This window comes from Triticum aestivum, chromosome 3A (assembly GCF_018294505.1).
Source record: "Triticum aestivum cultivar Chinese Spring chromosome 3A, IWGSC CS RefSeq v2.1, whole genome shotgun sequence".
NCBI classification, from domain to species: domain Eukaryota; kingdom Viridiplantae; phylum Streptophyta; class Magnoliopsida; order Poales; family Poaceae; genus Triticum; species Triticum aestivum.
This window is the reverse complement of record NC_057800.1, coordinates 214,310,861-214,324,646: the sequence shown is the minus strand read 5'-3', so window position 1 is coordinate 214,324,646 and position 13,786 is coordinate 214,310,861.

Here is a 13,786-nt window from a genome sequence, read left to right as displayed (position 1 = left end):
TCTCTGCTGATCGGTCGACTGATCTTTGTCTTGTTGTCCCTCAGACCCTCACTGAACTGTACTCGATGCCCAACGGAGCGCAGGCTCCGACTGAGGAGGGAGAAGCGAGCGGGGGCGAGAGCCAGGAGGAGGAATGGGACTCGGACGCCGCCGAGGCCGATGATGATGACGATGACGATGATGATGATGACGATGAGGACGGGGAAGAGGAGGAGGAGGAGGAGGTCGCACCACCGCGCTCGGAAAGGCGGTCGAAACTTGTCCATGACCCTGCGACTGAACGCGGCGAGGGGGTCGCGACTGTTACTCAGTCGACCAAGCGCCCCCGGACCACCTCTCCGGCGTCGACTGAAAAGGCGCCGAAGCAGCCCAGGGCGGCCCCGTCGAAGCCGACCAAGCACCTGCCGAAGATGAAGGTGTCCATCCCCACCATATCAGGGTAATCATATTGCTTACGCCTTCTTGTTTTGTGTGAACTTTATCTCCGGTTGGCGCTGGAGTTAGTCGACTGACTCTTTGGAGTTGCAGTGCTGCTACTTCTGAGACCTCAGCCCGGGCTGACGACCATGCGATGGAGGACGCGGCAACCTCAAAACCTGGTATTATACTCTTAACACCGTTTCTAGTCGACTGACTCATGATCTCTAATTCTGATTCTTTTCTGTAGCTCCATCCAATGTTGTTATCACTCTCCCTGATGATGATGAAGACGAGGAACCACTAAAGCACAGAATGAGAAGGAAAGCGTCTGCCAGCAGGGTGCCCCAGGATGTGACGGTGCCTGAGACTCTGGTCGCGGAGGAGGAGAACACCACTCGACACATTGTGTCCTTCGCAGATCCGCTGACGAGTGCTCCGCAGCCCTCCCTCTTCACGACGCACCACGTCCCAGAGGACCAAGCTGGCGCCGCGAAGGAGGTGATACGCCAGGCAGGGATCATGATGGAGCAGTTGAAGACCATCCGGGATGCGAGCCAGGCAGCTTACGACGCCAGTTCCGCCCTTCAAAGGAATGTTCAGGTCAGTCGACCACCATTTGTTCTGTTAGAATATGCTATCAGAAACTTTTCTTTCTAGAATTTATAGTAGTCACCCACTGGGTGTGTCGAGTTAAACTCCGTGTTAGCGGGGGCACGCTGAGTGCACCCGCTGGGTGTAGTCCCCAAGGCTAAGGTCGACTGCGGGCAGTCGGCCTTAGGCTTTATAATTTCAGTCTTTCCGTCATTCGACTATGTCGAATGGATTTCGCAAACCGGTCGACTGGTCGACTCTGTCTTCGACTGGTCGATTAGTGGGGGCACGCTGAGTGCACCCACTGGGTGTAGTCCCCGAGACTGTGGTCGACTGCTGGGAGTCGATTACAGTCTTAAAGAAGATATCTCTTTTTTTTAGGTCGACTGGTCGACTCTGTCTTCAAATAGGATTAGTGGGGGCACGCTGAGTGCACCCACTGGGTGTAGTCCCCAAGGCTAAGGTCGACTGCGGGCAGTCGGCCTTAGGCTTTATAATTTCAGTCTTTCCGTCATTCGACTAAGGCGACTGGATTTCGTAAACCGGTCGACTGGTCGACTCTGTCTTCGACTGGTCGATTAGTGGGGGCACGCTGAGTGCACCCACTGGGTGTAGTCCCCGAGACTACGGTCGAATGCTCGTATTCGGCTGTAGTCTTAGAAACGCATGATTTTTCCTTTTTCACTCGGAAGTGAATTATATTTGACATTTTAGTCGATTGGTTCTTCGCAGAACTCCTGTGATCTTGTGGCTCGCTACTCTGAGCTGGAAAACAAGCACATTCAGCTCGAGCTGAATTTGAAGCTGGTTCAGGAGAATCTGACGAAGGCAAAGGAGGAGACCGAAGGTATGTTTGGTGAGACCTTGACGACTGCTTTTTCCCTTTATTTGTTTCAAAATCTGATCTTGCTGTAACTTGCAGGTAAGGTGAGGGAGGCCGAACGGAAGAAGGACCTTGAACTAGCTGAGAAGATCAAGCTTGTTGACGAGAAGTTAGCTTCAGTCGCCAAGCTTGAGCAAGAAAATGCCAATCTGAAAGCTGCTCTTGGGAAGAAAAAAGATCTGGAGGCCTTCCTGAATGGTCTTGCCAAGAAGCTGTTTCTTATGCTTGAAGGTAAATCTCTATGCTCGGCGATCATTTCCAACCATGGTTTTTCCATTCGACCATCGCCTTGACTCGGTGATCGTCCTTGCAGAATTTTGTCAAAACTTTGAAGAAGAAACTAGCCGGCTGGAACCAAACCTTGACCCCGTCAATTCTCCGATGGATGACGAAGTTGCCATGAATGTTTTCCGACTGGAGTCCCGTGTTGCAGCTGTCGTGGACTATCTTGCAAGGCTGAAGGTCGCCACATCTCGCATCGACTCGACGCTCTGGCCCGGGGAGACACTTCAGAACGACCTCGAGTCGCTGATGGCTCGCTTGAACACGATCCCTGGTCGAGTGCAGGAGTGGAAAAAGTCCTCGGCTCGGTGCGGTGCAGATGTTGCTCTGTGTCTGGCCCGAGTCCACTGCAAAGATGCGCGAGAAGACAAGCTGGCGGCCCTCCGGGTGGCCAACACCAAGAAACACGACTTCAGGTCCTTTATGGAAACTTTCCTTGCGGCTGCCACTCGGATCGCAGATGGAATTGATCTTGATGAGTTTGTTGCACCTTCCAGCCCTCCACAGGAGGGGTAAAAAACTTCTTCTAAACTCGATGCTTTAAATTTGCCTCGGTATGCCGAGTGGAGTTGTAACCGATAAACCTTAACGGGCTTAGCGCCTGAGCACTTTCGGTTCCTTTAGGTATCGATCCGAACTTGAATTTGGTGTTTGAATATGATTGCTTTTGGCTCGAAATGTCTTTTGCAGGTTCAAAGCGGGGCGCTTACTGCAATCGACTTATTCCTTAGTCCACTTAGGCGAGCGCTGGGCTGCAGCTAAGCCCCCGAGTGAGAGGTTTGCTCTTCACTCGGTAGGAATTTTGATAACTTAGGCGAGTACTTGGACTGCAGCTAAGCCCCCGAGTGAGAGGTTTGCTCTTCACTCGGTAGGATTTCTGATAACTTAGGCGAGCGCTGGGCTGCAGCTAAGCCCCCGAGTGAGAGGTTTGCTCTTCACTCGGTAGGATTTTTGACAACTTAGGCGAGCACTGGGCTGCAGCTAAGCCCCGAGTGAGAGGTTTGCTCTTCACTCGGTAGGATTTTGATAACTTAGGCGAGTACTTGGACTGCAGCTAAGCCTCCGAGTGAGAGGTTTGCTCTTCACTCGGTAGGATTTTTGACAACTTAGGCGAGCACTGGGCTGCAGCTAAGCCCCCGAGTGAGAGGTTTGCTCTTCACTCGGTAGGATTTTTGATAACTTAGGCGAGCACTGGGCTGCAGCTAAGCCCCCGAGTGAGAGGTTTGCTCTTCACTCGGTAGGATTGTTGATAACTTAGGCGAGCACTGGGCTGCAGCTAAGCCCCCGAGTGAGAGGTTTGCTCTTCACTCGGTAGGATTTTTGATAACTTAGGCGAGCACTGGGCTACAGCTAAGCCCCCGAGTGAGAGGTTTGCTCTTCACTCGGTAGGATTTTAACAACTTAGGCGAGCACTGGGCTGCAGCTAAGCCCCCGAGTGAGAGGTTTGCTCTTCACTCGGTAGGATTTCTATATCTTAGGCGAGCATTGGGCTGCAGCTAAGCCCCCGAGTGGAAGTCTGGCTTACCACTCAGTAGGATTTTATTTACTCTTAGGCGAAACGGATTCGCAGCTAAGCCTCCGAGTGGGAGTCTGACTCACCACTCGGTAGGATTTTATTTACTCTTAGGCGAAACGGATTCGCAGCTAAGCCTCCGAGTGGGAGTCTGACTCACCACTCGGAGGATTTTTACAAACTTAGGCGAAACGGATTCGCGGCTAAGTCACCCACTGAGGGGAAATTTTATTGGACAAAATAAAAAGTGACAAAAATTATGGAGGAACTATGACACTATTATTTTGAGGTCCATGGACTACAGAAGTACTTTATCGCAACTCATCCGAGTGATTAAATTTAAGTGTAAAATGGGCGGAGTAGTTCCGCGTTCCAAGCTCGGGGCTCGTCGATATTATGCTCGACGTTGTAAAGACGGTACGCCCCGTTGTGGAGAACTTTGGTGACGATGAAGGGTCCTTCCCAAGAAGGAGCAAGCTTGTGTTGTTTCTTCTGATCCACTCGGAGAACTAAATCTCCTTCCTGGAAGGCTCGACCCCTCACATTTCTGGCGTGGAAACGACGCAAATCTTGTTGGTAGATGGTCGACCGGATCAGAGCCATCTCCCTTTCTTCCTCTAAAAGGTCGACTGCGTCCTGCCGCGCTTGTTCAGCTTCTGCTTCGTTGTAGATTTCAACTCGAGGAGCATTGTGGAGAAGATCACTCGGCAAGACTGCTTCAGCTCCGTAGACCAAGAAGAATGGGGTTCTTCCGGTCGACCGATTAGGTGTGGTCCGCAGTCCCCAAAGCACCGAGGGAAGTTCGTCGACCCAAGCTCCAGCTGCATGCTTGAGATCACGCATCAGTCGGGGTTTCAATCCCTTGAGAATCAGGCCATTGGCTCGCTCTGCTTGTCCATTCGACTGCGGATGAGCGACTGAAGCGTAGTCGACTCGCGTGCCTTGAGAGTTACAGAAATCTCTGAATTCCTCCGAGTCAAAGTTCGACCCATTATCCGTAATGATGCTGTGCGGGACTCCATATCTGAATATTAGTTCCCTGATGAAGCTAACAGCAGCACCGGCGTCAAGGCTCTTGATTGGTTTAGCCTCAATCCACTTGGTGAATTTGTCGACTGCCACCAGTACATGCGTGAAGCCACTTCGCCCTGTTCTCAAAGGACCGACCATGTCCAACCCCCATACTGCGAAAGGCCAGACGAGTGGGATGGTCTTCAGAGCCGATGCAGGCTTGTGCGACATATTCGAGTAGAACTGACATCCCTCGCACTTATCCACTATTTCCTTTGCCATCTCATTCGCCTTTGGCCAGTAAAATCCGGCTCGGTATGCTTTGGCCACGATGGTCCGAGAGGACGCATGATGACCACAGGTTCCCGAGTGGATATCATTGAGGATGATTCGACCTTCTTCTGGTGTTATGCACTTCTGACCAACTCCAGTCGCGCTTTCTCTGTATAATTGTCCTTTGATTACGGTAAAGGCCTTAGATCGACGGACGATCTGTCGAGCCTCTTCCTCATCCTCCGGGAGCTCTTTTCTCAGGATATACGCGATATATGGAACTGTCCAGTCGGGAATGACCACCAAGACCTCCATGACCAAGTCGACCACTGCTGGGACTTCAACCTCAGTCGGATCTGTGGCACTCTTGGGCTGTGGAGCTTCTTCGGTGAAAGGATCTTCTTTGACTGACGGAGTGTGTATATGCTCCAAGAACACACCACTCGGAATGGCTTCTCTCTTGGAACCTATCTTTGCTAGATCATCAGCTGCTTGATTTTTCAGTCGGGGTATATGATGGAGCTCCAACCCCTCGAACTTCTTTTCCAGCTTCCTCACTGCACTGCAGTATCCAGTCATGGCTGGGCTTCTCACGTCCCACTCCTTCATCACTTGGTTGACCACTAAATCCGAGTCGCCATAGACCATCAGGCGACGGACGCCGAGTGAAATGGCCATGCGCAATCCGTATAAGAGGGCCTCATATTCTGCCTCATTGTTGGAGGAATCAAAGTGAATCTGGAGCACATATCTGAGCTTATCTCCTCTGGGGGAAACCAGGACAACCCCAGCACCGGAACCATTCAACATCTTAGAGCCATCAAAGAACATGGTCCAATGCTCCGAGTGAACTTCAGTCGGCTGCTGCTGTTCAATCCACTCGGCGAGGAAATCTGCTATTGCCTGGGACTTAATGGCTTTCTTTGCCTCAAACTTGATATCAAGGGGAAGAAGTTCAATCGCCCATTTAGCCACTCGACCAGTTGCATCTCTGTTGTGCAAAATCTCTGATAGTGGAGCGTCGCTGACGACTGTGATGGAATGATCAGAGAAATAATGAGCAACCTTCTTTGTGGTCATGTATATTCCATACACAAGCTTCTGATAATGAGGATATCTCTGCTTGGATGGAGTCAAGACTTCAGACAAATAATACACTGGGCGCTGAACTTTGAGAGCTTTTCCTTCTTCTTCCCGCTCGACCGTAAGCACAGTACTGACGACCTGTCCTGTGGCTGCGATATAGAGCAACAGAGGCTCTTTGCTGATTGGAGCAGCAAGCACCGGCTGGGTGGAGAGCAGAGCTTTTAGCTCGGCAAACGCTGCATCAGCTTCTGGAGTCCACTCGAACTTGTCTGCCTTCTTCATCAGTCGGTAAAGAGGCAATGCCTTTTCACCGAGTCGTGAGATGAATCGACTTAATGCGGCCAAGCATCCAGTAAGCTTCTGGACATCGTGCACTCGCACAGGGCGTTTCATTCGGAGAATAGTGCCGATCTTCTCTGGATTAGCGTCGATTCCTCGCTCGGAAACGAGAAAACCGAGTAACTTGCCACCAGGAACTCCAAATGTGCACTTTGATGGATTGAGCTTGATATCATACCTTCTGAGGTTGGCAAATGTTTCGGCGAGGTCAGCGAGCAGGTCGGAACCTTTTCGTGACTTGACGACGATATCATCCATATACGCTTCCACATTCCGACTGATTTGAGTGAGAAGACACTTCTGAATCATTCGCATAAATGTGGCTCCGGCATTCTTGAGGCCGAATGGCATGGTGATATAGCAGAAGCACCCGAATGGAGTGATGAAAGCTGTTTTTACCTCGTCGGGTCCGTACAGACGGATCTGGTGGTACCCGGAGTAGGCGTCTAGAAAAGACAGTCTCTCGCATCCCGCGGTCGAGTCAACAATTTGATCTATGCGAGGGAGAGGAAAATGATCTTTCGGGCAGGCCCGGTTGATGTGCTTGAAATCAATGCACATTCGGAGCGATTTGTCCTTCTTAGGAACCATGACAACATTAGCGAGCCACTCGGAGTGGTATATCTCTCGGATAAATCCTGCCGCCAACAGTCGAGCCACTTCCTCACCAATGGCTTTTCTCTTCTGGACGGCGGACCGCCGAAGATGCTCTTTGACTGGTTTTGCAGATGAGTCGACTCTTAGGCGATGCTCAGCCAGTCCCCTGGGAACACCTGGCATGTCAGCGGGCTTCCATGCAAAAATGTCCCAGTTCTCACGGAGGAACTGGATGAGCGTTTCTTCCTATTTCGGGTCGAGTGTTGTGGAGATGTGGGTCGGAGCTGCATCGGGGTCGGTCGGGTGAATGTGAACAGGCTTTGTCTCACCGGACGACTGAAATGCAGATTCTGTGGCGGGTTTCTTGGATCGCAGCAAATCACTCGGATCTGCGTTTTGCTTGTATTCTTCGAACTCGACCGCTGTCACCTGGGAATCGGCAATCTTTGAGCCCTTCTGAAAGCACTCTTCTGCCTTTTTCCGATCACCGGTGACAGTGATCACTCCTTTGGGGCCGGGCATCTTCAATTTGAGGTACACGTAACATGGTCGAGCCATGAACCGTGCATAAGCTGGTCTCCCCAAAATGGCATGATATGCACTCTGAAAATCCACGACCTCAAACGTCAACTTCTCTTTGCGAAAATGTTTCGAATCACCAAACACCACGTCTAGAGCTATTTGGCCGAGTGACTCGGCTTTCTTCCCTGGTATAACTCCATGAAAGCTCATGTTACTGGTGCTCAGTCGGGACATCGGAATGCCCATTCCTTTCAGCGTGTCTGCATACAACAAATTCAGCCCACTACCACCGTCCATCAGCACTTTTGTCAGTCGAGTGCCTTCGACAACTGGATCGACCACCAAAGCTTGCCTCCCAGGGGTGGCAATATGAGTCGGGTGATCAGATTGGTCGAATGTGATGGGTGTTTGGGACCATCTCAGATAATTTGCTTTTGCTGGGGCGACCATGTTCACCTCTCGGTTAATGACTTTCAATCGACTCTTGCTTTCCACATCTGCAAAGATCATCAGAGTGGAGTTGATATGTGGATATCCTTCCTCACTGTCCTCCTTGTCTGCGGGCTTGTCCGACTCCTTCTCCTTGTCCTTAGACTGTTTTCCCTGAAACTGCTGGATCAGGAGTCGACATTGGCGAGTGGTATGCTTCGGGTAGATGATATTCCCTTCTTCGTCTTTCTTCGTGTGGATGTGACACGGCATATCCATCACGTCATTCCCTTCCTTATCCTTTACCTTCTTAGGGTTCCAGGATCCTTTTGGTTTCCCTTTAAACTTTCCCTGAGTCACGGCCAGAGCCTCTCCAGGAGCTGCCGGTTCAGCCTTCCGCTTCTGTTTCCGACTGGTGTTTCCCCTTTTCCGACTGACTCGGCTTGTGCTTGCCGCTTCGGAGTCGGTCTTCTTCTTCGCCGTTGGCGTACTTGGTAGCAATCTCCATCATCCGACTCAAGGTCATGTCACCGGTTCGACCAAATTTCAAACTCAATTCTCTATTCTTGACACCATCCTTAAAGGCGCAGACTGCCTGATGATCAGACACATTCTCCACAGTATGGTGCAAAGTGATCCATCTCTGAATATACTCCCTGAGAGTCTCATTGTTCTTCTGCACGCAGACTTGCAGCTCCGTCAATCCAGCCGGTCGCTTGCAAGTTCCTTCAAACGTTCTGATGAACACTCGGGACAGATCTTCCCAAGTGTAAATGCTGCTAGGAGGTAATTGAGTCAACCATGCCCTGGCAGAACCTTCCAGCATGAGGGGCAAATGCTTCATGGCCACCTCGTCGTTCCCACCACCAATCTGAACCGCCACTCGGTAGTCTTCAAGCCAAGTCTCAGGCTTAGACTCACCAGTGAACTTGCTGACTCCTGTTGCCAACCTGAAATTGGGAGGGATAACTGCGGCTCTGATAGCTCTGCTGAAACATTCAGGACCAGAAACATGCACTCGACTGCTTATGGGCGCATCTCTGTCGAGTCCACCTCGATGGGCTCTGTTCCGGTCGACTAAACCTTGCACGATAATGGATCGCGCGTCAAAGCCTGGTTCTCTGGGGTCGACTGGAACTCTTCGCCCCGCACTGAGCTGGCGCCTGTCACCTTGCTGCCGAGGAGCGTAAGACCCACCCCTCGGAGGGGAATTGGGCACTCGACGCCTATCATCTCGGTCGAGTCGGTCACCATATTGGTCTCGCCGATTCTCGCGCCCTTCACGCCGCGGAGGCGATCTGGGGCTGTGAGCCGACTGAACCGTATTTGCAGCGACGGATCGACTGTGAATTCTGTTGCGCGACTGCGACACGGCCGAATTCTGATCTCCTGCTGCCCGGAGCAGATCCCTGATCTGCATCAAGCCTCTGCCAGCTTCCGACTGAGAGGGCTGGATGGACTCTGCTATACGGGTCGCAGCTGCTAAATTCTGGATTGGGGTTCGATATACCTGAGTCGGCGGGAAAAGTTGACGTCGACTGGTGTCGGGAACTCATTGCCGCACATGCTCGTCGAGTGCTCGCTGAAGATTCTCCAGTCGAGTGCGTTCGGCCAAATTGGCTAAACGAGCCTCCTCCAAGGCGCGAGTCTCGGGGGTTTCTCCTGCGATGGGAGTACGCAGGACATCCACGTTCCTGCGGCGAAGTTCCTCTCTTTGCAGAGAGTCGAGTGGCTCGGGCTGGTACTCTTCGTGGTCTCATGCGGGGTCGCCTCCGTCGCCTGCCCCACCATCACGGGCGAAGCCAGGGGGACTGCGGGGCCCGTCGACCATCAGGATTTCCGCCGCTGGATCACTGCTATCGCACTCGGATGCAGTCTCTACGGAGCCAGTCGACAGATCGAACAGGCCGTAGAGAGATTCGTCGGGCTCGATTGCCGCAACTTGGGTGGTGGCCGTCTGGCGAGCCACCGCGTGCCTCACCCACCGCTGAAGCCTCGACCGGCCCGAGCGCTTGCGCTGGCGGGAGACCGGGAGGGTGGTCGATGGGGGAGTCGACCGATACGGAGTCGACGGTTGCCGCAGCAGAACGCCGCGGACACATGCGCGAAAATGCGTCGCACCGCGGACGGGGAGCGCATCGACGTCGAGTGGAGCCTCCTGGAGCTAGGCGGAGTCGTCGGCGACGAAGGTGAGAGCACCGAGACGGATCTCTCGACCCTCAACCAAAACTCCAGCAGTCATCATGATGAAAGTACTCGGAAGAACCGCAACTTCTCCACAAAATCGCTAAAACACCGGCCCCAAGGCGGGCGCCAACTGTCGTGGTTCTAAGTCTGACAGTAGAGTGGGGGGTAGGTATGGAGAGGCAAAGTCTTAGCTATGGAGAGGTTGTAAACACAAGAGATGTACGAGTTCAGGCCCTTCTCGGAGGAAGTAAAAGCCCTACGTCTCGGAGCCCGGAGGCGGTCGAGTGGATTATGTGTATATGAGTTACAGGATGCCGAACCCTTCTGCCTGTGGAGGGGGGCGGCTTATATAGAGTGCGCCAGGACCCCAGCCAGCCCACGTAATGAAGGGTTTAAGGTGTATTTAGTCCGGGGCGTTACTGGTAACGTCCACATAAAGTGTCTTAACTACCATAAAGTCTACTTAACTACAGGCCGTTGCAGTGCAGAGTGCCTTTTGACCTCCTGGTAGTCGAGTGAGTCTTCGTGGTCGAGTCCTTCAAGTCAGTCGAGTGAATCCCTCGTTGGTCGACTGGAAGGTGACCTCTTCTAAGGGTGTCCTTGGGCAGGGTACTTAGATCAGGTCTGTGACCCTACCCTAGGTACATGACTCCATCAGTCGTTGCTCTAACATTGAACAAAAAAACATTGGCACCTTAGTCGTTACTTTAACATTTAAAACTAGTCTCTTGCGCTGGGATCTCTCTATGAATGGTAATTTTGACACACATAGGTGAAACCTAGAGAGAAAACTGAAGTAGGGGTGCTGCATTTTGGTGCGCAGACACACTGGTGGGGATTGATTTTCGTGTTCAATCTATTGGCTGCTTGAACAATAAGGACACGAGAAAAATAACTAAAAGAGTCGATTATAGAGTTGAAGCTATTAAACTTCGCAAACAACTACCCCTAACCTCTTCAGATCTGAGGTATATCACCAACAAAGAACAAAAACAAACAAAGAAACGAAAAAAGATGGAGAAAAAAGTAGGGGGAAACTCACTCTATCAGCAGCGCCCGCCATTTCTCTCTCGTTGAGCCTCTGTAGCACGCCGATCTTCAGAGCTCAGCCTCTCTTCTCCCCACTGCAGCGTTCTTCGATTTGAGACTGAGAGAATGGGGAGAAACGATGCGTAAATGAGCTCTGACTGCTCGCTCCCCTCTGCTTAATAACCACGGACTGATCGCTTCCCTTTCTCAAAAAAAAGACTGGTCGCTTCCCCTTCTTCACTTTAATGCGGCCCAAAAAACAAAAACACAGAAAAAAAAGAACGGGCACAGCCCAGCCCCAGCCCATCAGCAGCACTCGCTCTGGGAGGCGCGCATACAGCGGGAAAAAAATAAAGCGGGCCGGTCCATGCCTTAGACAGGGCGAAAACTAAGGACAAAGTACCCCAGCGTGAATCTACAAGCAGCTGAAGATCGGACGGCTGGCCCATCGACTGAGACTTCACAAAAGTCTCAGTCTGACTGATTTTTAGCGTCTCCATTCAACAAATCGCATCACCACCAGGCACGTAACCCCCAGTGCGTCACTTGTAAGGCTCTATACGAGCTCAACCGTGCGTGGCAATGGAGATCGAATCCAACCCAAAGTATTGCAGAGTTATTAAAAGAGCATCATCCGAGGAGGACCGGCTGAGTGGCCTCCCCGACGACGTCCTCCACTCGATCGTCGGCCGGGTCCCCCTCAAACAAGCCGTCTGCACCAGCGCCCTCTCCACGCGGTGGGCATGCCTGTGGCTCCACGCGCTCGCCGCCTCCGCCGTCCTCGACTTCACCGACAGCGACTTCGTCCGCGGCCAGTCCCCGGAGCAGATCGTGGCCACGGTGAACCGCTGCCTCGAGGTACACGGCGCGGCGCCCATCGATGTGTTCCACATGGCGTTGTCCCCGTTCGACGCGTTTGGGCGGGACGTCGTCCGGTGGGCCGCGACCGCCTTGGGGAGAGGCGCCAGGGAGGTGGGGGTGGACCTGACGCAGCACGCCAACGGCCGCGGGGCTCTAGAGTTTCCCGGGGACCTCTTCCAGACCGAGAGCTCCCTGGCGGTGCTCAGCTTCGGCCGGTGCAGCCTCCGCGACGTCCAGCCCGGCGCGGCGGGGCTCGCCGGCCTGACATCGCTCTCCCTCAACCAAGTCGACGTCACCGACGATGCTCTCCGGGACGTGGTGTCCGGGTGCCGGCTGCTCGAGTTTCTGAGCCTGAAGAGCTGCCACCTCCTCGTGTACGTGAGGGTCGCCGGCGAGAGGCTGCGGGGCCTGCAGATCGTGCGCTGCCTGGCAATGCGCCACCTGCAGGTGGCCGCGCCCGTGCTGGAGTCTGTTGCCTACCACGGCGACGTCCTCATCTGGAGAGAGGACGAGCCGTCCGGCGTGGAGTTCGTTGGCCCAGGCGGCAGGACCGATGCCAGGCCGGAGCTAAAGGACGCGTACCTGACCCACATCGGCTATGCCGAATACGACGAAGTAATTCACGAGTTCGCCTACTCAGGCTTCCTGGATCAGGTCTCGCATGCCAAGATTTTGACACTTTGTTCCGTGGGCATGCTGGTACGATATTCAAACTTGTTCTTGCCTAGGAAACAGTTAGGTGATTAACTGACGGCACTGGTGGAAAAAGGGCCTTTGGTCGCGGTTCGCAACTGCCATTAGTCGCGGTTGCGCAACCGCGACCAGACGGGCGCGACTAAAGGCCCCCCCCTTTAGTCGCGGTTGCTTAAGAACCGCGACTAAAGGCCCGTCCACGTGGGCGGAGGACCTTTAGTCGCGGTTCTTGTGGCTAACCGCGACTAAAGGCCGCCACAGGTTTTTGAAAAAAAAAATTGATTTTTTTTTCAAATTTCTGAATTATTTTAACCTCTAGTCTCTAATCACCACCCCTCATCACTTCTCAATTTATTCTTTTATCACCCCTCATCATTCCAAATCATCTAACTTCCCAACCGGTCACCCATCCCTCTCACTACTCCAGCCCAAGCACGCTTAACTTCCGGGTTCTATTCTCCCACGCTCCAAGTCTGCACTTGTTGTATTCCTGACAATAATAAGATGTCAATCCTATTAACCTTCAGGAATTTTGCTTGAGCATGAAGTGACACATTTCACTGTTTGAGTTTGAAACTATTGTTTTAAAAAACAATAATTATTTAGTAACACTAATATTTCTTGAATAATTAGTTTGACCATTGTTTGACCACAGTTGACCACAGTTTGACCAGATTTGACCAAAATTGAAATAATTAAAATAATTATTTAGTAACACTAATATTCTAGAATAATTAGTTTGACCATTGTTTGACCATAGTTTGCCCACTGTTTGAATTTTTTTCAATTTTTTCCACTCTAGATCTTACAAGCCCCGTAACTTTTTTTCTATTAGGTTTTTGAGGATTTTGAAAATGTTTAACGGGGTTCCCCCGGTTAAATTTGGATGTAACTTTTCGAGTAGATGATTTTTCATATAAAAAACTTTTTCATCCGAGTTAGTATGCAAAAGTTATGCCCATTTTTACAAATTTCAGAGAGATTTTGCAAATAAAGTCAAAATTCACATTTGCAAATTTTCCCAACAACTAGACCACATATCACATGAGAAACTTATTTTCTTTTATTTT